The 25,296-nt window shown below is 42.7% G+C and overlaps 1 protein-coding gene and 1 non-coding gene across 4 annotated transcripts in view; one reads left to right on the top strand and one right to left on the bottom strand.

Annotated features, from left to right (window-relative positions):
* The window catches only part of ss (aryl hydrocarbon receptor spineless), a 136,483-nt gene that overhangs the window by 16,607 nt on the left and 94,580 nt on the right, over positions 1-25,296 (top strand). Inside the window, exon 1 of one of the 3 annotated variants that reach the window (XR_015292029.1) lies at positions 11,050-11,376. The exons of the other annotated variants lie outside the window; for them this stretch is intronic. The gene's annotated coding sequence lies outside the window, so the exon portion shown is untranslated. Of the gene's footprint in view, positions 1-11,049; positions 11,377-25,296 lie in introns of those variants that run through there. 3 annotated transcript variants of the gene reach the window in all.
* On the bottom strand, positions 4,286-4,357 carry TRNAD-GUC (transfer RNA aspartic acid (anticodon GUC)). The gene has a single exon. It is a non-coding gene; the product is annotated as a tRNA-Asp (tRNA).

A 25,296-nucleotide genomic window follows, 5' to 3' on the forward strand; every position in this document is an offset into this window, starting at 1 on the left:
AAAGAGGAGAACAGTTTAGGTTCACCGAACGACTCGAGTTCCAACGCGAGAAAGAGTCGCGTTTCGCGAATCGGAGGAGTACCTTTACCTGGTTGGGCTGGCCTGTTGCAGGAACTGCAATGACTGCTATACGATCTACATACTAGAGAGAGAGGAGGGGGAGGAGAGAAAGAGAGAAAGAGAGAGAGGGAGATAGAGAGAGAGAGAGAGAGAGAGAGAGAGAGAGCTAATAGGTGTAGCTAACCGGAAAAAGAGAGTCACTCGACCATTCGATGTCCGTTTGTTTACATAGACGTGAGTGGCGTGTGCATTTTTATAGGGAGGATCGGATATCGGGGCATCGAGTTAAGTTACCGTCGGCCTTCTCTCTTCCTTTCTATCGTATCCTCTCTCTCCTAAACTTCGCCCTTCCTCTCCCCTAACTTTTAACCCCTTCGGGGTTTTTTTCATCTTTTTCTTTTCTTTTCTTTCTTTCTTTTCTCGTTTTTCGACGATCTTGAAACGAGAATTGTCGTAATAATATAATTATCCTTGAAAATACTTAAAAAAATTCAACCGATTAAGTTGTGATCAACGAACGAAAGATTGAACAAATTTTTTTAATTCGGTTTTCCTCAAAAGGAAATTGTTCTTTTATTATCGAAAAATTAACAAAAAGTCCACATTGGTTAATTCTTTTTTTCTTTTTTTTTCTTTCGTTCGAGTAAAAAATTGTATAGGAGTCGAGCAGGGAATCGGAGATAGGGGAGGGACAGTGATTTCATTAAACGGCCGATGATTTTCCAACGAGTGGTCAGAACGTCCGACTTACCGACAAATTGTTCTAGTCTGGACAAGTAAGTAGTTTAAATTACATCCTCGATTACGAAGTCCAGAGACGCGTAGGACGGGGAAAGTCTGTCACTAGACTCGTATGCTCTAATCGCTGTATAGTTTTGCAAACTTTCCAAACTCCATCGCTCTCCATCGATTATCGTTGTTGCAACAACGGTTTGAAAACAGGCACGAGCATGAGGTGTCTACGGTCAGGAAAGTACAAAGAATCGATGCTTTTCGCCGTATCTTCTTCTTCTTTTTCTTTCCCCTCCTTCTTTTTTCTTTCTCTCCACTTGGAAACTTTCTTCGAAACGAAGATAGATTTCGTCCAAAGTTTGGTAGTTTCTAAATTGTTTTTAATTATTCGAAATTTTTTCTGGATTGTTAGAACGCGATACTCAACAACATGGCATCGAAGAAAATCGAAGAAGATTTCTAGAAAGAAAAAAAAAAGAAAAAAAGAACCGATGACATTTGTAATCGTGCAAAAATGCGAAATTCTTCTCTTTTTTATTTCTTGGAAAAATTGATGATTCACGCGATGACTGTGTTCGTCAGTGTGCGGTATAGAAAATGCGTTGTATCATTGAACATCTTAAAAATGAAAAGTTGCGAGTGATAATACTTTTCGTTTATTGGATCCAGTTAAATTTGACGAATTTGAACAATTAAAGAGTGAGGGAGTGAGATTCGAGAAAGATGATATTAAAAAAAAAAAAAAAAGAATAGAAATTGTTTATTGCAAAGCGTCATTCTCACGAGTTGCAAAATTGTATTGAAATACTCGGCCGTTTGGTGCAACGACACTTATGCTTTATGCGTTCGATACGACGGCCGGTTTTCATTAAATCGATATGCTGCATTGCGCACGTTGTTACACGATTCTGTGCTCTTTATATTATACACAATTATTACACGTGGTTGTATCACTGAGAGCTATACGTGGTTACGTATGTTTGCAATTCTCTTATGACACATTGTCACGAAACATGCGAACCGTACCGTACATTGTTTGTTGCTTCCCTCTTTTTTTTTATTTTTTATTTTTTTTTTTATTAGTCTTCCTCGCGGCTTATTTGAAAAATTGCGTTAAAAGATTACGATAATTTAACGCCTTCGTGATACTCTTTGCCTCGGTTTGTTGTTGTTGTACGTATCTCGTCTCAAAAGCATGGCCAGTCGAATATTATATTATCATACTGTGATTGTAACGTGGAATAAAATAACATCGTTGAAACTGATGAAAAAAAAAAAAAAAAACAATTGATGAAATTTTCTCACAAGAGAAAATTTTCTTTAAATCGAATCCGAGTCCTCAGAATATCATAATCCGACGAAGTAAAGTAGTTAAAGTAACTAAGTAAATTATTTATCGATTGCTAATTGAATTCTTCGACAATGAAGGTCCGAGCAAAAGATGTGAAAACGTACAAATACTCGCATAAAATGGATGGTAGGAAAAAAGAAGGGTACATCGAATATCGACTCGAATCTAATATAAAAATACATTCTGATAATTTGAACGAATTATTTAATTTTCTTCGAAGGCAACGAGTCTAGATTCTTTCAAAAAACGAATCTCACGTTGTTGTAGGGGGCGCGACCGAGTTACTTGTTCGCGGTAAGTCGCCGCCTCACGGTGGAACACATTTTGGAATTGACCCATTAGCGCTAATGAGGGAATCTGAAGTCAATTAAGCACGCTGTGATAATATGGGACCGATAAGGGAGAAACCGATGAATATGCAAACTATCGCGCGGCCACCTGCCACATGCCTTGCCTCAGAGGTCGGGCAAACATAGGCGTCGAATTTTCATGGAATCGGCATTACGAGATCGAGCGGGATCGTGACGAGGTTTCTACGAATTCGGAGAAAAAAAGAATTATCTGTAAAAATTTCTGTGCGAAGAAACTTAGTGATATTCCCATATCTTTTCCCATATTGAAATTTTTAATCTGGGATTAATCGAAGAATATTTTTCAGACAGAGGAGTTTTATCTTTTGTTCCTGGACGGTAATAAACTTGTTGTTCGATTCTTCTGTTTATGGAGCAAGTTCGTTCAATAATTGCCATGTAAGCGCTAATGCGAGTGTTATACTGATGTAAGTTAAGTACTGTTTAAATACCCGGTTGATTTATCAATCAAGTTTCCCTTTCGATAACATTCAATCCGTATGTTCGATGATTTATGTATGTGCTTCTAGTCAAGAGGCGTATAAATATTTATGCCCGAAAGATAAGAACATTATATTTCAAGGGATCGAGATAAATCCTTACGGAATTGAAATATCAAATTAAGATAGATATTATCGAGAAATTTGCACAAACTCGTTAAACAAGGAGAACGAGTTTACACTTTTCGCATTATACTTTTCCTTCCCCGACAGTAGACAAGATTAATCTTCCACACCGCTTACGCATTTTAAATTTCTTTCTACGCGTTTTATGGAGGAATTCTCCTTTCGAAAAGATCCATATATATATATATTGTATATACCATTCGCGTATCTCACCGAATTAATATACTCGTATTTATAATATTAAAATACCTTTCAGTTTTATATTCAGATAATATTATTACGATTTCCAGCCACGCTGGAACGTAAATTATACAAATATCTATTTATTCTCGGACAACACGCGAAATATTCAACTCCGATAATTACGAGGAATTCACCTCGTACAAGGGGCAGGGAAACATTTTCATAATTTTCTAACCACCCGTCGTCCCTAAGTTTTTCTCTTAAACGATATCTCGCGAAACAAAAATATTTCTCTCGTGGAATATGGAAATGAGGCGGCGGTGGACGTCGGCGAATTTATTTCCGCCCGTTTTGGTCACGCGCCGCCCGTTTTTGCCACCAAAATCCCGTCCTCTCCATTGTCTCGAGGAAAATTCTCATTTTTCTCTCTTAGCCTGCCATTAACGACACGTGAGAGGATTTTTTGACCGTTTCGGCGCGAAATTGTTTCTTAACGAGACGGCAATTTTTCGTGACGAGACGAGGATGGGATTCCGGACAATCGTGGGGAATCGCGTTTCGTGATTGTTGCCGATTTGTCTTGCCACTATTAGCGGCGCATCGGGATTTCGCTGATTGTTTGGATAATTAGCGCAGGAACGACGGTACGGTATCACGATGCTCGATGACGAGAGAGCGATGATTCGATTGCTTTGGTTTTTTTTCTTTTTTTTTTTTTTTTGTAGTTTAGATAGATCTTTAAACGTGAAACGATTCGCGTTTGAGAATTAATTGCGATGGATAATTGAGGTTTTTTGCATGGATTATTGAGGTTAAAGGATTAAACAATCGTATTTCAATTAGGTTTTCATACGAATCTTTTGTTATTAAAGAATGGTTATTTATTCTTTTTTCCTATTTTCAATTAATATTGATAATTGATCTGCGTCGATATGTAAGATGTAAATGGTTAAAAAAATGGATTTTCCATAGAAAAATAATCTCTCCCCGGCGGGGAATCGAACCCCGGTCTCCCGCGTGACAGGCGGGGATACTAACCACTATACTACCGAGGAATTCGTGAGAGGTAGAATTTCAGAATTGTATAAAAAGTGTAACATCGTTGAAATTACATTTTTGCTAATGAAAGAAAGAAAAAGAAATTGCTTTTAATCCGTCTGTTAAATTTTAATGAACATTCGAAACCATCAGTTATTCATATTATTTTCGATTCTATTACTACGGTAATTCTACGAGATTATATTAATACTACTTTATGTAAAATGTAAATACATTCGTGCGATAAAAAACATTCCAAAACAAACGCAAAAATATCGATTGACGCTTGTTCAAAGCTTGTTATAAGCGATTAAAAGTAAGGCAAGGTAAGACTTGTTCTATCTTGGTCGCACTACCGATTCGTTTTGATCTCTGTCTCGTTTTATCCAACTTTGATTAAACTTTGATTGCTCATAATTTAATGAACGAAATTTTTGTGTACCCACTTTAGATATGTTAAAAAATAACTCGTATCACAAAATTTATCGTAAAAAAAAAAAAAAAAAAAAAAAAAAATCATATTTCCTTTCAAGTTCAAATATTTTTTCGAAAACCATTATTCCTAAAGTTTAATCAAAAGTGAATAATCAACGGTGAAGAAATTTTTCTTTAATAGAAAAAGTAAAAATAATTTAATTTATTACGCGACTTGTAGTCGAATAAAATTTCTCCTTTTCCTTTCACTTTGAGAATTCAATTCGATCTCGATTGTCTTTTTCTCGTTACTTGCCAACGAAATCGCATAGAGGAGCAATGCTATATTGTGAAAAATAAACAGAAACGTGTTTTTCACGAGGGAAAAGGAGACGTGGCCGAAGGAAGGCACGAAACAACAGAATGCGATTACCGTAGGGAGACCATTCATGGTCTCGTTACGAGATGTCTGCAAATCACTTGTCAAGGGTCATGTCGTAAATTATATCGTCTCATAGCCCGAGGATGGACTTCGTCATACGTGCTTGAACCTCGAGCAGATTTTACCCAGAAAGAAAGAAAGAAAGAAAATTGATCCGATACGAGGCGCCTTTTTTCCCTCGTGCATGTGGAATATTCTGGTCAAAGCTTAGAATCTTAAGAGCCTAAAGAACCCGCTAGAGTCGAGAACAACGTAACCGATAGGAATACAAAGAGGCAGTAGGAGGTAAATGTATACTTCTGTGAACGCACAAGTGAATACACAAATCAATGATATTGCAAACCTTTGGAACAAGCTTGCTTTCCCGATATAATACATATCTACCATCGATAGATATTGTTCCCGATGCTCGATCGATCGTTTCCACGAATTATGCATTATTGGTGTGTACGCGAGACACGTTGATTTACCTTTCGAGGTAAAATTTTAATCGTATTTTTTTTTTTTTTTTTAATCCTCGTCGTGAATCCTCGAGAATTCAAGAGAACGCGTTTGTTGGATCGTTATCGCAAAAAACGCTGAAATCAAAATGCCGAATCGATTAATTCCTGCAAATTTAAATAGAAATCGTTAGAATTTACGATTGATCGAAACGTAATTTGCCACGACTCGAAAGGAAGAAAATTTCACGTATAATATCGAGACACACGAATATATATATATATATATATATATATATATATATATATATATAAAGAAATTATCAATTTGAAAGAAGTAGAAATTTCACGTATTTTTAAACGAACTTGTGAGTATCGTAACGACAGGTAACGAATGGAAAATTAATTTACGAGAGGCCGCAATTAACGCCAGGCTACCGGCCAAGTAGTCCTCTCCCTCTCTCCTTTCTCTCTCTTTCTCTCTTCCGTTTTATGTCGCACCTTCTGCCGCACATTTTTGTCGTTCTCGTACGGAATCGATGCAACGTGGATCGGCACAAGCAGCAAGAAAACAGTATTTCCTTATTAATCGCCGAGATGTTTATCGCTGTTTAACGAAGGGGTCTCTGGAGTAATTAGGCTGCGACGTTCTTTAGAGGGGGAAAGCGGGAAGTAACGAGGCACCTGCGTGTTTCCAGTTTCGCGTTAAAACGTCTCGGCGAGAAATAAATTGGCAGGTTAATAGTAAACGATATTTCGCCCCTCCCTCCAACTCTTATTACTTTTGAAATTCATCCTGGATTTTCACAAATAAAGAAATAATCTCGAAATAAGAAAGGAACTTGATCGTTCTGATACAACCCGATTGTTTCTGTAATGGTTAATTCGTTCCGTATCGAAATTCGTAATTAAACGAAGGAGAACTGATACAAATCGGAGGAAAAAGCAAAGAAAAGATTCGTGTTATACGAAGATTGTCTTTTTATATTGATACTTTCATTATCGCGCGTCCCGCTAATTGCTTTCCACACCTTGCGTTTAAATTTCTTTTTTTTTTCTTTTTTTTTTAACGTAAACTCGTGATATCTTATTTATTTTTAGAGGTATTTTCGCATACGAAACGAACAATGACGAACGTTTTGCAACACAAATTATTATCGACAAAAATTATATTATTATGGTTTTCGAATTTGTGAGTCTGTCTTGTTAACAATTACTCGAATTCTAAATAGAATGAATCTTTCGTATCGTCGATTCAGAATTTGATCATTGATTTGATTAAATTATAGAATTTGTTCGGAATAAATACGGGAAAGAGATATTGAATCGACAAAAGTTAATAGTTTAAAAGTTAATTCTATAAGTTACTTCAATAATTTATTTTCGTTTAAAATATAATAATAATAATCGTATAAATAATTGTAGGGGTCGATAATTGTTGTATCGTAAAAGTGGATCAATTACATAATATCTAATATCTCGAATAAATGTTATTCAAGCATTTTGATAAGTTAATCGTTTAAAGTTTACTCGAAATTTTCACCCAGTTACTTTTTCAACGGGGTTAATGCCCCGACTCTGGTTGGATAGAGACGTGCAAGAGACGACCGATTGTTTGCAGACTTGTGCAAACGCGTTTGCGAAAATGCAAGTACCGCCCCAATAGGCGGAGAAACACCGGTGTTCCGTGGATCGACGGCACGAAAACTTGCACATTTTTTCCCGAAAGATCACGCTAACCACGCCATATGTTAACATTGGTGCCTTTTAACAGAGGTGCCTTCGTTCCGCGTCATCTGTCCACGAAACTTGCGAAATATATGGTTCGTGTCCTGACGCGAAATTGTTTCGATTCTGAAATTACGAATACGTTGGAATCGTGTGTATCCCTCTTTTTCTTTTCTATTTTTTTTTTTTTTTCCTCCCTTTTCGAGTCTCGAGTTGACACGAAGGAGACGATCTGTTCGGTTTTTCTGCCGCTCATTTGTTATTAAAATTAATCTCAATCCATCATTGTCCTGTACATACAAAGATGATCAGATCAGGGGAATTAATCCTTTGCTTTCGAAGAATATTTTCTTGGAAGGTCACCCTGTTATTAAAATTAGAAATTTTTTTCGTATTGTATCGATCTTATCCTTATGCTTTGAGATAAAGATAAAGTTACGATTGTAAAATGTAGATAATGTGGTTCCTCCAAATTTTAACTTGGAAATAATTAATGCGAAATAGTCGGATAAAACAAATAACATGTACAGATCGTGTGGAAAAATGTGAATTCGAGTGAATTTTAATCGTGTTCTCACTATTTTCCACGAATTATTTTCCATTGAATTTATTCGTATTCGACGAAAATTAAATAGTTTGGTGGCTCGATATTATTTCTTTCTCTCTTCCTTTCCTTTTTTTTTTTTTTTTTATTTTAATAAAAATTTATGCGACCGCGCTTTTCGTTCGACCGAACGTATACACGCGATGGAGCACGGGCCGCTTATTACGTGAGTTAAAATGTGCCAGCCGCTGATAAAGCGTTTTAAATGCAATCATTAATTTCGCGTCGCTGTTAGACCGCAATTAGAATTTGCATTTTATAAATATGCAGCCGAGGCCCGCATCTTTTCCCATGTTTACGGGCCACCCTCTCCCCCCTCCTATATTCCAATTGGTGGCGCCACTTCTTTTCCGCCGATCCTACCCAATACACAGATTTCACCCTCTAACGAGCTCTAATGCTCGCCCATTCTCTCTTACGTTGTTATTACGTGTTAAACGAGCAGCGATGAAAATATAATATAAGACCAGCCATCGATAACAGATGGGGAAAGTCGTTGTTGTTGTTGTTGTTGTTTCCTTTCGAACAAGAGGGAACGTTTTTCAAGATCTTTAATTTTATTTCCTTCGAGATTCGTATCGGGTGGAAAAAGTTAGCCTTGGATCAAGATGTACCGAGAGAAGAATTATTAATCCTTCGGTTAATCACCACGCTCTGAAATTCCTTTACTAGCTTTACTACGAAACTATATTTCTTTGGAATCGTTGTTTCGAGATATTTAAGCTACGTATATCTTGGCGTTCGAAAATCTATCTTTCTTTTTACTCTCCATCCGTTCGAACATATATATATATATATTGTCGTCTCTGCACGAAGAAGCAGACACTTCCCTCGAAACGAAAAAAGACAATTTGCTTCTAGCTACTAGCAGCGAGTGACAAGTTGCGTAAACGGCGAATTGAACGGTGACAATGTTGGAGAGAAAGGGCAGAGAAAGGTAAATGTCAAAGAACGTTATTAGCGCGGTTGTTGAAGATTGGCGCAATTTACGATTAACGCTCGATCAGATGCGAGTCGAGAAAAAGAGAGAGAGAAAGAAGCGAAACGAGCGGTGTACAACAACCGTGGGACCCGCGCTAAGGACGCTCGTTCGTTTCAAGGACCTGCCCTCTGCACCTTGCTCACCGCCGTTCTCTTCAATCTTCCCTTAATAATTGTTTTTTGCCCTCGTGTTTACGAGGACCGGCCAATGATACGCATTACGCGTGGCGCTGATTACTCGCCCCTTCCCCGCCCCTCTTCACTCTTCTCTCACCTTATCCTCTCATCCGTGTCAGTACGAAAGGAAGAAGAAGAAAAAGAAATCCATTTTCCTATCCACCTTTTCTCTATCTCTTCGATTTTAATTTTTAACTTTCGCAAAAAGAGATCCTTTCTCTTAATTATCGAAGATCGGTTTTAATCTTTTTCTTGGAATAACGAACCGATAACGGTGCCGGACAATTAAAGGAAATCCGGATCGCGTTTACGTGTCGTGCGCGAGGCAAGAGGCGTGCGAAAGAACGCAACGGGGATGAAAAACTCGGCGAATGAATTCTTCTCTCCTCTTTATCCGGAAATCGGTTTTCTTCGGCCAATTTGAAGACTGTTAAACGTTGGGTGGCAAGAAGTCGGTATTATACGAGGCGAAAAAACGAAACGATTATCGGGCGAGGATAGAGGGGAGAGGAAGAAGAAGTAGTCAGTTTCCACAAACGGTTTCCACGAACGGCGCAAAATCGGCGTGGAAAGGGGGAGGGGGTCGAATCGGGTCGTCGACAGCGGAAAAGGTAAACAAGGGGCGAAGCCTCGTGCAAGAAACGAGACTTTCTTATGGCCTGTTGCTCGCATTAATTCCCGGCTTATCGTAAAACTGACCACCGCCTCCTCGTTTGCCGATTATCTCTTATTTACCCGGTTTCGCGTAACTCGTTCGCTCTGACCCGACTGGCCATTTCGACCGAGACTGGGTGGCGCGGGAACAGCTTCATAGAAGCTGTTGGTGGAAACGTAAACAAGCGAATTATCGGCGCGAACCGAAATGTCCCGTTGGCGCCAGCTTCTTGCCGATCGATTCGAGAGAATCGTGCCAATGCTCCAAATTGTTGTTATTAGGCGTTTTCGTGAATTTTTCTCGACCGTTTGAAAAAAAAATTAACAACCGTTTTCGCGTTCATTTCTCGTGTTTATGAATCTCGTCCACGTATCGTCGTCCCATCCTTTGTGAATTTTTCTCTTTTCTTTCTTTTTTTTTTTTTTTTTCATTTTGCGATTAGAATTTTGTGAATACGAAGTTTATAAATACTTCGGATTTTCGAAAATTGGAAAAATGGTTCATGCACTTACTTAAGATTTCTCGATTCGAAATTTTGACATGCTTCTTCCGCTGCAACGAGACACGCAACGAATTAATTAACATTTTCCTCTGGATCTTTATATAAAATTCAGTTGAAAGATAGGTTAGAAAATAAAGAAGGAATAAAATATTTTAAAAAGACTGACTCCGTTGTTGTTGTGATCCTGATATTCGTGAGATTGATCAGTGCGCATTGGAGAAAAAAAAGATTTCAATTTGTGACTCGACGCTAATTGTTTGGTTTGGTTGCGAGAGAGAACGCGCGCTCAAAATGTTATTTACGCGCGAATAATTGATCTAAGATGGAAAAAAGAAGAAAAAGTGGTCGAGACAAAAGGAGAATCGAAGGTGGCTTCCTGTGCCGGTTGATGGCGGCACGCACGAAATTGTTTAACGCAAACGAGCGTAATGGGATCTTTGCTGGAACAGGAGGAAATAAAAGTGGCCGGTAGCTTCTTGGCCCGCTCCTAATGGGGTTAACCCTTGGGGCTAACCCACGTATAATTAAAAACAGAAAATGATCCGAGACGAATCGGAGTTATCGATCTCTCTCTCCTGAATTTTACGCCGACGTTTAAGAAGCACAAACTCGATTCGAACAATTCCTCTATATATCTATCTATCCGATCAACCGACGAATCTATCGAATATTGTATTCACGATCGGTTTTCGGATAAAAAAAGAACGAAGGATTCGTAACAAAAATCTAACCGACGTTCGTCCTCATCTTTCACGAAATTAAATATTCCTTCTTGATCGCAATATTTTGCAGCAAGTTGCATCAATTGGATCCGAATTGAATCGATCGACTGTCCAAAAACCAGATAGAAATACCGTCGATCTGTGCGCATTAATTCGTTGGAAACGTAAAAACGTTTGTGGAGAAGTTGATCCCTCGTTTAAAAATCCTTGTTGTTGTTTTCGAGTCGGGGAGGAGAGTGGAAAGGGTAGTAGGTCCTGTATAGTAGCGGAGGGAAAGTGAAAGAAGGAGGAACCAGGCCGAGAGTTGCCGAGTCCACCGAAGGAATCGGAGAGGGAGCCGGTATTCAGATAATATGCTAATTTCTTGACAGGTAAGTAAAGCACGTAGCAGATTAGCCCCATACTAACCTCACAATTCAGTCGAATCGGTAATGGTTATGGCCGTTAATGGCTACGTATTTCAAGTCGAGCGACGATCGTTTTGCTATATACGCTGCCTCGCCTCTCCTCTTTGTTTGTACTCCGCTCGACTCGATAGGCAATGCCTCCTCCTCCGGTACACGTATTCCATCCTACTAATTCGGTATGCAGTTTCTGCCTGTTATCTGCCCTCCACCGAAATCTCATTTTCAAACGGCGAGGCGAGAGGGCCGGCGAGGCGGGCTCAGCCTCGACAGAGCCGATGCTTCCACCGATGTGGGAATTCTCGTGTCCAGCCCCGAGCCCTATCCTTCCCACTCTCACAATGTGAACTTCTCTCTGGATCGAGAATCAATATAAAGCGGAGGCACTCGAAATCACTGCTCTTGCGCCTGTCACGATTTCAATCGTATCGCGTTGCGACTCGACGTTTCGAACGAAGAGGGGAGAAACGAAACGAAAGGAAAGATCGTCGGCAATTTTCTCTCTTCTCGGAGAGAAGATCGATTCGAAACGACAGGCGAATAAAAGTCTAATTCACGAAATGTGTTCAAATGAGAGAAGAAGGATCGATCGGGAGCGTTGAAATTCCTTCCGAAAATCGGAAATCGTTCTTTTGGAAAGAACATTTCCTGGAGGAAATGAATTCGTAGATGATTTTCCTTTGGGGGAGGGGAAGGAATGGGTTCCGAAATTGGGTCCCGATATTAATTAAACGGCGGCCAAACGAAAACGGTGATTGGGGAGAGAAGCATGAAACGAAGCGAGGAAATTAAACGGGGCCCTCTGTTCCGCGCACCGGGCTCTCGCACACCGAGAGAGAGAGAGAGAGAGAGGTTGGCCACTTTCTGCCAATGATGCTTGGAACCGTGCTCCTCTTCGTGGCAACAATTATTATTATATCATCCGAGTGTCAAGAGGGTCAAGCGTGCCGCGACTACGTATAAGCATAATATCGAAGCTTATGAAGAGAGAACGCCCCTCGTACGCCTCGATACGTAATTATCCGGCCGATTGCCTCCGCCAGATATTTATGAGATCGAGAGCGAGATCGATCGAAATCGATTCCTGGCTTCTCTCGTGGTACCAGAGATCCGTCTCTTTCCGATCTTTCTTTCATTTTTCCGATCGTTTCGCATGAAGAGATCTCTCCCTTCTTTTTTTTTTTTTTTTTTTTTTTTTTTTTTTTTATAGGAAAATTGCGATGAACGAAACTGACGGATGAAGCTCGCGAAAACGTTTCGGAAGAAGAAATCGTGATTTTAAACTGAGAAGTTAGAAAAAGTTATTTCCTCGATCGAGAAGAGGGAGGAAAGAAATCGTGAAATTAAATATCAAATTATAACGATCCGTTTGAAGTTTTGGCGAAAGATGGTAAGAAATTTTGATCGAAATAAATTTTCCAAACTCTGTCCGTCGTTTTAGAATCTTTTCAAAGAAATCGCTTTCCATACATCCTTCCTTCCAACGAATAATAATATCTGTAAACGCTTGTTGAACTCGCGAAGAAACAAAAATCTAATGGTTTCCAGAGAGAAACTGTTTAATTGTGATCGGATGATTTCGAAGTCGAAATTGACGTCAGGGGATAATCCTTCTTTCCCAAAACTGGAGGATGAGTAAAGAAGAAAGTTGGCCAAACTTGCTCCAACTCTCGCGCAATTTCACCTAGCCTCTCTCTCTCTCTCTCTCTCTCCCTGTATACACAGATTGGCAACACGATACCGGTAAAGTAATCCCGTGGAGGAGTAATCGCTGCGTTCCTGACGTATCGATCAACCACCGGATATCCACGGCACGTCTTGCGAGGTACTCGCACATGCAAGCCATCGGGAGCAAGCCGAGAGAGAAAAAGGGATACAACGGCTCGTGACGTTAGAGACGTTGCGTGCCTTCCCCATGCCTTTACGCCGAGCTTCGATATTAGGTCGACACTTGGATATTAGTTCATTCGATAGTTGCGTGCCACGGCCAGCTTCGCTGTCATTTCGTCGAGCCACGACGTTGGGGACGTGATCTCGCTCCGATTCGCGAAACTTGAACTTTCTTTTTTGATCCTTGTTCCCGCGACGGGGGTGGAAAGTGCGGCCTCTATAGAAATATCCGATCGGTTGGATAGTGAACAGATTTGTTAAAAGTAAAACTCTTTGTCTCTCTCTCTCTCTCTCTCTCTCTCTCGAGGATCGATTTATTTCTCGTGAATGAATTGGGTTGTTGGCTTAACTCTCTCTACTCGTTTATAGGACGACCTTGCTCTAAACGAAAGAAAAAGAAAAAGGAACAAAACGATCTATCGATTTCGTTCAAGATGTCGAGAAAGGATCACCGAACGAACTTTATATAAGATCGATATTAGGCTCTTAGATCGTTTCATCTGTTGCTTCGTTCTTGATTATCTTCGACACGATAATCAAGGTTCTCCAGGAGGGTGGAGGGGGATGATCGGCGCGCATTGAACGGAGAGGGAAAAAATTGGTTTTAACAGTCTTAACAGTTGATAAGAGGGAAAGGACAAGGGAGTTTTGGATCGCATGTCCTCTCGATGGATGGATTTACGAGGGTAGAGCGAGCTTGTGCCAGCGGACATCGAGGCTCATTCAGTAGCGATGAACGCACGGATAATGGCGTGCCGGCAGGGATGTCGGTTAGGTCAGGTTTTTAACGGTCACGTGATCACGTCATCGTGCGTGCTCGTCCGGACAGAATGGACCACGCGAAGCCACCGCCCTGAAACGTCACGAACCGTGCTCGAGATGATCTTCGTCGCCCGGTTTTTATCACCGAGAGAGAGAGAGAGAGAGAGAGAGAGAAGAGTGGTTTTTGGTTCGCTTAACGGTGACCAGATCGAATTAAAGGAGGTAAAAACTTGGGGGTTTGGTTTGAAGTCGTTTGTCCACGACTCGGATGACTCAATCGCGGACCGGAATTGGAAGTTTCTTCTCTTGGAAACGGAGTGAGTGAGTTTGCCTTGCCTTTCCTCCCCTCTCTCCCCTTTTTTTTAACATTTAGGAAAGATCGATCAGAGGGATTGGAATCGATCGAAGGAATTGTTTTCGTTCGCGAATCAACGCGATAAAAATTACACGATTCTCTCGTCGAGGAAATTAAATAACAATGTCGTAGCAGCGTGGAAGCAGCAGCAAGCAGCTTCGTGTAAATAACGATTCATCCTCGACTATCCTCGCTTATCCTTTCGACGACGGTTTACCTGGCGTTGATCCCCGGGATCGATGTTCGAGCCACGATATCTTGTATAGTTATAGGCATCTTGTTAACAAATTGATTCGACGAATTTACACGATAAAACGAAGAAAGGTGAAGACGTATGTCGGCCTCGTCATCGGTTGGTCGGATGCCGCCACCCGATTCCACTGATCTTCGGTGGTCTTCCTCGCCAAGTATGATCAGTATCGGCTTGGTGATCCGATTCAATCCGTCATCCGATGCTGTTTGAACCGGTAATCTCGGTATCTAATCTTTCGAGTATCGTCTTATGAGGCTAATCCGGCCTCGAAAAACGAGCGGATTCCGGCCTACCGAGGGCAAAACCCACCCTAGAGAGTCAACTAACCAGATCACACGCCTCAGCTGACATCAGGGGTGTCCAACATTCCGCAAATATCCGCTTAAATATTCCCGCTCAAAGGGAATTGCGGGTTCGAGTCGACCCGACCGTTTACCTTTCTCCTTTAAAACCTTTCGTCCCGCGTTTGAACCGCTCGATTTCCCCCTCCCCTCCCCGTGAAGGGGCCCGTGAAAATCAGGAAAATCGTCAAGTCGCCTCGTCCTCGTCCTCGAGAGGATCGACCGTTGAATCCGAGAGTTGGCTCGATCTCGCCGTTCTTACTCGTTTCTACTCGCCGTCGATTCCCGCGATCGGTGCACGCGTTGGCGGGCGATTTCAGTCGGATTTTTTTTTTGTTTTTCGGAAAAGCGATCGAGAGAGAACCGTGCCCAGCCGCGATAGGGCGTGGTTTGCCCAGCCCTGGTGATCGGGGATAGGCTGATCGGGGATAGGCTGATCGGGGGGTGGCAAACGAGATTACTTTGATCCCGAATCCAACAAACTCAGTCTGATGCCTGCTAACCGCAGCTCGTACACCACGAATAATCCAATAGTTTTACCATGCCCGCACACCGACTCACGTCCACCGACCACTCGCCTCCGACCGATGTGCACGTGCACGTGTACATCCTGAATTTTTCTTCCGCGGATACGCGGATTCCGGAGCAGCTGGTTTAATACGCGCCGCCACCACAACCACGGAAGACCGAGAAATGTCGGCTTCTCCAACCTCCCTCCCTCCCTCCCCCCGCTCCACCCCCGCCACCCTCCCACCCCCAACCCCACCCCGACCTTCCCTCGCGCCACCGTAATCGGTTTATTTCGTTGATGGATCTTTTTAGGAAGGTTGCCTAATCGGCTGTCGCCGACTTTGCCGACCGATTTTCGTTTTATATCTCCACGCGACAATCCAGTTTTGAAATCGTGCAAATGTTGCCCCGTTCCTCGATCCTCTCTGGCTTCGCTCCGTTCGAACCGATTCGAAACTTATTTCCACGGCTTTTCTCGCGGCTATTTTTCCTCCACCCTTTTTTGCGTTCAACGACGAGAGGAAGGGATTCGTCGTTGTTGTTTCGACGGGCGATGCTCGAATATCCGTGGAACGTGGAACGCGTCGATAATTCGATAAATCATCGATTTATCATCGAACGATGATATCAAGTTCTTTTTTTCCCCCCAGTATTTCGTTTATTATCAATGGAGATCGATATCGATCGAAGTCGGCATAGTCGTTAAATTTTAAATTCTTCTTTTTCTTCTTCTTCTTCTTCTTCTTCTTCTTCTTGTTCGAGTGAATAATTTTGCGTTTTAAAAGAACACGTTCGAAACGTGTCAGCTGAGAACCTGATTAATGCGATGAGTTAGTTAGACGGAAAACGACACCGAATCCGTGGATTACGGTCACGGTAAAAAGTCCCGCAGGTTTAGCAGTTTTCTTCGGGCGGAGATTAGGTTGCACCCTTAACTGGTTTTAATTTCAATCAATGCACTTGCCGGAGTACAAAAGCTCCTTGCCATCCAGGCCCGGCTGCAGTTCGTTCCGGTCGTCGTAACCATCCACACACGGCCCGATCCAGCCGATATTTTCTTTTTCTCTTCTTTTTTTTTTTTCTTTTTTTTCTTTTTTTCGCGAAATACGCAAACGTATCGTCGAATGTACACGAATGTTCCCCTTTCCAACTTTGTCGTTCCACCGAAGTGTTCCTTTGCGTCGAATCGCGTCTCGCTTTCGAAATTTTCGAATATTGTGCGAGCAATGTCGCGTTTAAATGAGGTGAAACTCTCGAAACACGATTCGAAAAATCGGATACTCTTACCGCAGTGTCCGCTCCAGTGAAAGGGAAATACTCGATTTTTAAAAACCACTTGTGAACAACTGCTGTTGAGCTAACAGCGCAGTATTTTCGAAAAGTATTTTCATTCTCGACGCCATTTGCGAAAAATTCCATCCATTTCCAGAGAATGAAACCTTTGAACTCTTCGAATTTGAAATTTTCAAAATTTCGACATTTTCTCCTCGAGCGTGTATACGATAATAATTCGCTTAAATTTTCTTTTTTTGTAAACAAAAATAAGAGAACGCGAAGATACACGGTGTGTACGTGTGTGTGAAATTTGATACAAATTTGAATCGTTGGATCGGAAAGGAAGGTTAAAATCGAGTTTCGACTTGGAGGCAGGATTGATCGGCGAGGGGGGTTGGATGAATAACTGCTGCTCGATTCGATTTCAACGAATCGTGAGCGCGAGCGATCACGGATGGAGAACCGCGACGACGAAGGTGTGTAGCAGCAGCAGGTAGAGGTCACGCTTCTGGATATCTTCGTCACCCTTATATAATAATACCTTCTAAGAAGAGAGAAGATAACGGTGGTCAGTGACAAGTGCGAAGCCATTTCAAGCGGTTTACCCGGCACGGGACGAGTTCCTTAACCCGTTTAGACTCGTAATTAAACTGCTACCGTATATTATAAATTCGAATCGACTCTCCGAGTCGTCGCCGAGAAAACGCACTGCACTTCGATTCCGGATATCCAAGGAGAGAGAGACGAGAAAATTAACGATCGGAGCAGTTCAACGAGTAGCAATATTCCTCTCTATTATATATCGCGTTCAACTAGAGAGGGTTCAACAAGAAAGGCGTTGCAAGAGAGAGAAAAAAAAAAATTAAAACGATAAAAAATGCGATTCGATCCTCTCCTGTCCCCCTTGCGGAAATGGAAATGAAAAAGAAAAAGACAAAATCGCATCGTCAAATTACACGGATATAAAATTCATAACCGAAAGAACGCTTCGATTCTCCTGTTGGAAGCTGAGAATCGATCATACAAAAAAGATCCAAATTCGATCTAAATTCCAAAACTTCGTACTACGACTTCCATTAGTGGAAGTGGAATTTGGAGCGGATGAAGAGAGAAAAATAAAATGCCAAAGCTACGCTCGGCCTCGGGCCAAATAAATAAATGTCCCTCCTCTTCCCCTCCCTCTCTCCTCTCCTCTTGAAAAGGTAGAATCGGTAGGATTCTCTCCGTCCAGGTTATCTCTGGTGGTGGTGAACGAACGAAGGGCAACGGGGGGAGGGGAGGGGAGGGAGAGGGATCTCAAGTGTGAACGTGATTTTCGAGGCTGTGAGTGAATTTCGGTGGCGAGGAGGGGAGCAGGGCAGGGTGCAGCAGGGCGAGGAGAAGATGCGCCGGAGAAGATAGAAGATGGGAGGAGAGGGGATGGGTGATGGTGGTGGTGGTGGTGGCGCGGCGCGGCGCTGGTTCGAACAGGACTTGGAAGGATACAAGGTCTTGGTATGCGGTGATATCGACTCATTACCATGCCCGGCGCGGACGCCGGGGTGTGACTTTGCATCCATTAGGATAATTGTTGCCCTAAGTCTCTCCCCGCTGATTTCTTCGCGGCCTGCTGATTACTTTTACGCGCGATAATTCATCGATTGCCGCCGCATTTAAGCGCGAACGCGACCACCGGTAGCCCCGGCTTATCGAAGAAAACGATGCTCTCCCCTCTCTCTCTCTCTCTCTCTCTCTCTCTCTCTCCTTATCTCGTTTCGATTCGAACGTCACGCCGTGAATTGCGAACCTTTGGAAGTGAATTCTTTCGTCGAAAGAAGTCCAAGGAGTACGAACAGAAGAAGATTTCTCGAAGATTGATCGAGTCGATACGATATATATATATATATATATGTAACGTTTCGTAATTATATGGAAGGAGGAAATTGAAATGAAAAAGAAGAGCAATCCGAAGTGCAAATTTTTCCTTCGTGTCCTTCTATCCCGAGTTTGGGGCCTCGGTGGAACACGAGAAACGATTCCAATGGATAATTAATTTCATCCTTAATGAGGCTGCGGGGACGTATGTTAATGCGGGGAGCGTAGGATATTTACATTTACGGTAGCCAGCACGAGCGTGGCCTCCGGTTTCGGACACTCGTAACCTACTACACAACCTGCCTACACGGGCTCGCACGGGAGAAACGGAACAGATAACTCGTCCGTGTGCTCTCCTCTCCTCTCCTCTCCTCTCCTCTTAGCTGTTCGCCGAGGCTGGAGGGGAGAGAGGGAGGGAGAGGCGCGTTGTCTTTCCAACGTGGGGATTTCCTGAGCAACGAACGAGCACACGGGAATTAGGACCACTAATCTTTCCTGCTGGCCGAAGAGCGACGAGAACCGGGCCAACAGCCGACAAATGCGTTTTGCCAGCAGCTCCGTTTCCACCTTCCTTCTTTCCTCCTCCTCCTCCTCCTCCTGCGTCCCTCGCCCCTCTTTTTCGCCCCACCAACTCTCGAGTTCCTTGTACCTTGTCACGGGAATTCGGTAGCACGACCCTTCCTCCCCCCTGCCCTTCGCTCCGCGGCCCCTTTCTTTGCCCCGATCGAGCTCTCGGGCCCGGATGGAGTGATTAAAGACGCCGTTAGAAACCATTTAGAAGAGAACTCGATGCCTCGCTCGTTCGTCACACCTTCCGACACAATCCTCTCCGATTCTGTCCACCCCGAATTCTTCTATTCCTAAATTTCTCGATAGCTTCTCTTCTTTAGTGTCTTCTTCTAGTGTCAGGTATATTCGTATAGGGAGGAGGGAGGGAGAGAGGCCAAAAAATTTCACGTGATTTGTCGCGTAATAAATTAATTCGTTCTTTACGATTTCACCAATATATATGATCAAAATGATGATGAAAATTTGATCGAAATTCGATATCGATAACTTCGATCGCTTCTTTTTGACTTCTCGCCGCTACGAAAGAGACGTAACTCGCGAGACGAGGAAGGGCAGGGGAAATCGCTCTTCGATGCGCTTTGTGAACCCAACTCGCTTAATCAACGAGTCGTGAAGACTCTCGGGGGTAATCTCGAGGATGAATCGACACGGAGCAATCGATCGAAGGGCGTTAAAACGCGTCGGGCGCGAGCCATGCGTTTCCCGCGGATTATTAATGCGCCTCCGCTATCCCTTCCTCCCTCTAAAGTGATAATTACCCGGAGAAAATTGGTATCCGCGCGCGAGGCGAGGCGAGGCGAGGCGAAAAACCGAAGATTGCCTTCCCAGTCCGAATCGGACCGGTTTCTCCGGCTGAGGGAATCGGCGGCTGGATCGAGCGATAAATTTTATTATCGATCGCATCGATCGCAATTTACGCGTCACCTTAACGACGTTTTAATGCGCCCAACTTAATCCCAACTCGATCCCTCGATAATCTCGATAACTCGACCGAATTTATATATCGATTGCTTATCGATCGGTGATATCGTTCAACGAAAAGATATCTTCGTTGAAAAGTTTATCCGGAAATTTCGTACGAGTTTTGAAAAATTAACAGATATATTATTAGGTGTGCAAATAAGTTCTTTTTTCTTTTTTTTTTTTTTTAATAAAATTCAAGATTTTATTGCACAGAAATTAGGTACAATTGTTTTTCAATCGTATCAATCTATATATATATATCAATATATATATAGTGACTCCCGATCTTTCTTTCGATTCTTCTCGCGTCTCGTCGAACGATCGTCGTCTTCCAAATTCAAATTTCACATCTTCGATATCACTTTTATTACAACGTTCTCTCTCAAATCATTTCAGTAACTTCCTAATAACCGATTTCCTAAATTGGAACATGAAAAGTAAATCGTCGCACTGAGGAAACTCTTCGAGAAAACTCTCATCTCGACTCTTCTTAAGAACGCTCTTTCGAATCGGTCACACTTTATCACAAACGATAAAATAATTCGAATTTTATCAAAAGTTGTGATCGTAGAAAAAAAGGGGAAGAAACTTATTTGCACACCTATATATATATACAGTAGACGAGGTGTGCTTGTTCGTCCCAATTTTCGTGGAGAACCGCTACCTAATCTCGCGTAGAGAGAGAGAGAGAGAGAGAGAGAGAGAGAGGAGGGTCGTCGTGACACACGCGCGGCATGCGTGTCCCGTGCGAGAGAGCGAGCCGGCCTCTCTTCGTTCCCGCACCTGTTGACTTCTAACTCGGCCGCTTGATTAACGACTCTCCTTCCTAACGACTCTCCTTCCTAAACCACGCGCTCTCGCGATTTCTTACTCCGTCACGTGAGCGCGCCGCGACACGGTTTTTCGCTTCGACACGAAACCTCGACGAGCAAATCGGCACCGATTATGAGACTGAACGGAGGGGAGATATCGATTACAGTTCGAGGGATTCGAAGAGAAAAATTGGAAAACGAGAGAGAATCGAATTTCCAATTTTGTTATTGTTTCTTAGAAACAACGTCTCGTTGGAAATATCTTGGAATCTTGACGAATTATCGTTAATAGAGGCGGAGAAAAATTATTCTTCGAAACGAATATTTTAATAAATCGAATTGTACCATCAACGGATGTACGTAAAGCGTGATTAATATTCCGGTTTTCTCTCCATCCGGGAATCTCTGTTGCAAAGAATTTGAGATTGAGATAAATGGAGGAAGGGGGAAATTTTTCTAATCGACTCGTGGTGGAATACGAAAGGAATGGACGATAAGATTCGATGGTTTGAAGGGTCAGAGTCAAAGATTCGATCTCGGGAAAACGATGCTCGACGATCATCCCGCGCGCTTATTAGGTGTAACGCGAGATGCATGATTAATAGATAATCGCGTCTGAAATAGGCAATCCTAATGACCGAGCTCTCTCTCTCTCTCTCTCTCTCTCGGCACTTAAGTCGTTCGAAACGTGCCACCGGTTAAACGTACGTATTCGAGCATGCGCGATGGTTGATGGGTTAATTACGAGCGGTTTATCATTCGTAAAGTGTCCTTTGAGAATGAGACCACACGTGAGCTCGAACATCGCACCGTTCGTAAACGAATGTCGTTTCATCTTTCGATCTCGCCTTCATTTACATCGCGTTACTCCCCGTTTTCCCTTGGAAATTGTGATTTTTCAAATCTTGTCGTTCACACGTTTTTTCAAGAAATGTAAACATATTCGAAATTTTTTACTCGACTCGATGGGACTCGATTGTTATTTGTCGATGGTTATTTGGCCGCGCCAAATAAAGCGCGATCTCAATTTTCACCGAGGGGGGCGACTAATTACCACCGATGTACCGATTAATCGAGCATTCGACGCCTCTCAACTCGGTATTTTTCGATTACAGCGCGCCTCTGATTCCTTCGACCGATCGATCAAGCTCCGATACGAAGAGAAAGAGAGAGAGAATGTTAATAATTCATGAATTTTTTAATAACTGACATTTAATGCCGATTCGTTGGCTTCTCGTTCGATCCTCGTGTTCACGGGTTTACTGGACGTTAGATAATGGACGATAATTAGCATCTGGCAGCCGTCAAACGTGTATTTCGTTTCGACCGTACGTGGAACCCTTCGCATCTCATTACGAGCGTACGCCATTGTATGCACATCAATATGCGTGCTAAGGATATACAAAATATACATATTAAAACGCGCGAGCGGGTTTATTTGCATGCGTGGCGCATACGCGGTCGCCGCCGCGTCTAATAAGCCTTGGGCGCAATTAAGGGCGCCGGAAGTGCTCCGTTCGCCGAGAGATCTGCCCGGCTAGGCGTCCGCAACTTTCGACTTCACTCTCAGGCCAATTACGAGGAACGAAAATGAATTTCGTATGAATTCACTTATCCTGTATATGCGTACGTTCTCGTGTATATTCTCTATCGACCTTGTTTTTAATTAATTTAAAAAGGAGGGGCGGACAGGTGGAGGAGGAAATGAAGATTAGAAAAAATTGAAATTAACTTTTTTTTTTTTCAAAATTCATATTCATCATGATCGTATTAGAAGAAGAAGAAGAGAGAATAGAAGGAAGGAAATAGAGTAAAGATTCGAGTAAAAGAATTATTATATTATTCCTGCCGCACCCTCGGATGACGGTTCCCAGAATCGGAGGGGAGGGATTCCGCGAACCGTCCACCGCGAATTTATGTTGCACGGCACCGGGTTATTGGCAGAAAATCGAAGATATCGCGGCGAGGGGATCAATCCGCACAATTAACGAAGATCCGTGAGACTTTCCATTCGACGTCCCACGCTTTGTGCAGCCTTTGTTTACGGCACTCCACTCGTAAAGCGACGTTATATTCCCTCTTCCGATCCCTATCGAGCATCTGCAGCCGCGGACTGTTGCGCGCCAACCCTTCACCCTTCCATATAACGCGACCACCTTCCTCCTCCTCCAATAAACGACCGGAATCCCCAACTTTTTTTTTCTATCTTCAACCAACTCGTCTCCACGTCCATCCGCGGCGTCCATTCCCTTTTTTTCTTCTGCTTCGACCTCCTCGTCCATCCTATTCGAAGAATGAAGAGAGAGAGAGAGAGAATGGGTGGGTATAATTGGAGAATCGTCGAAACGTGGAGGGCATGTAAGCCTTAATTCCAGAAAATCACCAACGAGACGACCACGAGGACTATAAACAATTTAATTAACCGCGCGGGGCCCGTGGTGAGAAGCGTGGTGGAGACGCGTTGGTTACGACGACGCTACGCGAGGCGGTCACCGCATAAATCAAAGCTCGTTTATTTGGTTGGTTCGACTATTAATGAAGCACGGGTCGGTGGAGAGCACGACGGACGACGACTAAATTAAATGAACATCTAAATCGTCGAATCCCGGGGACCACAAATCTCCCGGCTGCCGAAAACGCAACGGGTGCAAAAGTCGGATTGGGAGAGGAGGGAGGGGAGCCCTCTCTCCCTCGGCCGGTTGTCGGCCGGGACAACTAGCAGGGCTCTTCGAGCCCGCTGCTGGGCCGCCGCGCCGCAATAAATTCTCCGTTGAATTCGAAATTCGCCGGCCCGTGCACGATCACGCGAACGGAGGAGGTAATGTCGATGTCCGAGTGATCGGATCTCGCGGCTGCGTGGGACGCGGAGATTTCGATGCGTCCAGATTTCTAAGCGGGATCGATCTCCTGCGGATGGAAGCGTAGCAGAGGCGATAAAACGGTTGGGGGAGGAGTTGAATTTCAACTTGCGAAGATCTTTTCGAAAAATTCGAGATTTTCGAACGAGTTTCGAACGGAAATTTCGTGAGTGTCGGAAGAAGCGATCGAAGCGAAACTTTACTTTTTATTTGTCTTGGTGTTATTTAGGTTTCCAAAGTTAATTTGAAATTCAAATAGAAGGAAACTTGTGTATTATGATACATAGTAATAAGGAGGGAAACTATGGCGCAGCTATACGAAAACGAAATCTCGCAATAAAATTTCGAATTGAAATAATAGAAACTCGAACATTCGATTCGAAGTATAATATAATACTTATTTTTCTATTATCGTTCTATTATCTCTCAAATTCGAATAGAGGAAAAATAACTCGTTTCGAAGAGATGGCGTAACCTTCTCGTATTATTCGCGAAATTATTTATTATTATTATTATTATTATTATTATCCTCGTTTCGAATGGAAGCAATAAAATAATATATATTCATGATACACACAACGAATGATAAGAAAATGGGAAATAATTTCGAATTATGAGAAAGAAGGAAGAAGCGGAAGAAAAGGAAGCATAATTTATCGCTTCTGTAACTTCTTAAGAAGCAATAAATTTAGAAACGGCGTTCCTCGAGTTACTTTCAAACATGGAGGGATGGATCATTCGCATGTTTCCATCCATCGTGCGGTTGCAACGATTCCGTTCTCGCGATTATTCTCGAAATAATCCCTCGAAAAACTGTCTCAGCTCGTCAATTAGTTCCGGCAGCCGTTGCCTATCTCGGCAGAGGTGTTCGTCCTCGCATAATAATTCCGTTTGTCACGCCAGTTACCCGCTCTATATATAGTCGTGCTCCCCGATACAACCCGCGTAAATAAATACAAACGTCTTGAAACGGATCCTTTTTTTCTCAGAAAATGTCACTCTCTCTTCATATATATATATATATAGATAGGAAGAACAAACCTTCTCGTTTAATAGAATCCCCTGATCGTTGTACTTGATGCGTGTTAAATTGCACGGTGGTTGCAACGCGGTGTGTAATTCTCAACTCTGAAACAGATAGGCGGGTAATCTCGCGGAGATTGGATCGTTGGAGGTGATACGCGCAACGCGTAGGTTCCAAGGATTGACCGGGTCGCGTAATCGAATAAGATTTTCTGTTGAAGGAAAAAAAAAGAATCGAGATCGTCGAAATCCAAGCAGCAGCTGCGATCTGTGCGAGAGAGTGGAGGAGAGCGGTGGTCTCGCGACGTTCGAATCGCGTGCGAAGAAGCGGCGGAATAGCAACCGGCGGCGTAATTAATCCGGGAACGATCACGGTAATTAATTCGCGACGTGAATGAAGGAAAAGGAGAGGGGAGGGGCT

The sequence above is a fragment of the Apis florea genome, unplaced genomic scaffold (assembly GCF_048593485.1).
Source record: "Apis florea isolate Af1SG1 unplaced genomic scaffold, ASM4859348v1 contig_3034_pilon, whole genome shotgun sequence".
In the NCBI taxonomy this organism is placed as follows: domain Eukaryota; kingdom Metazoa; phylum Arthropoda; class Insecta; order Hymenoptera; family Apidae; genus Apis; species Apis florea.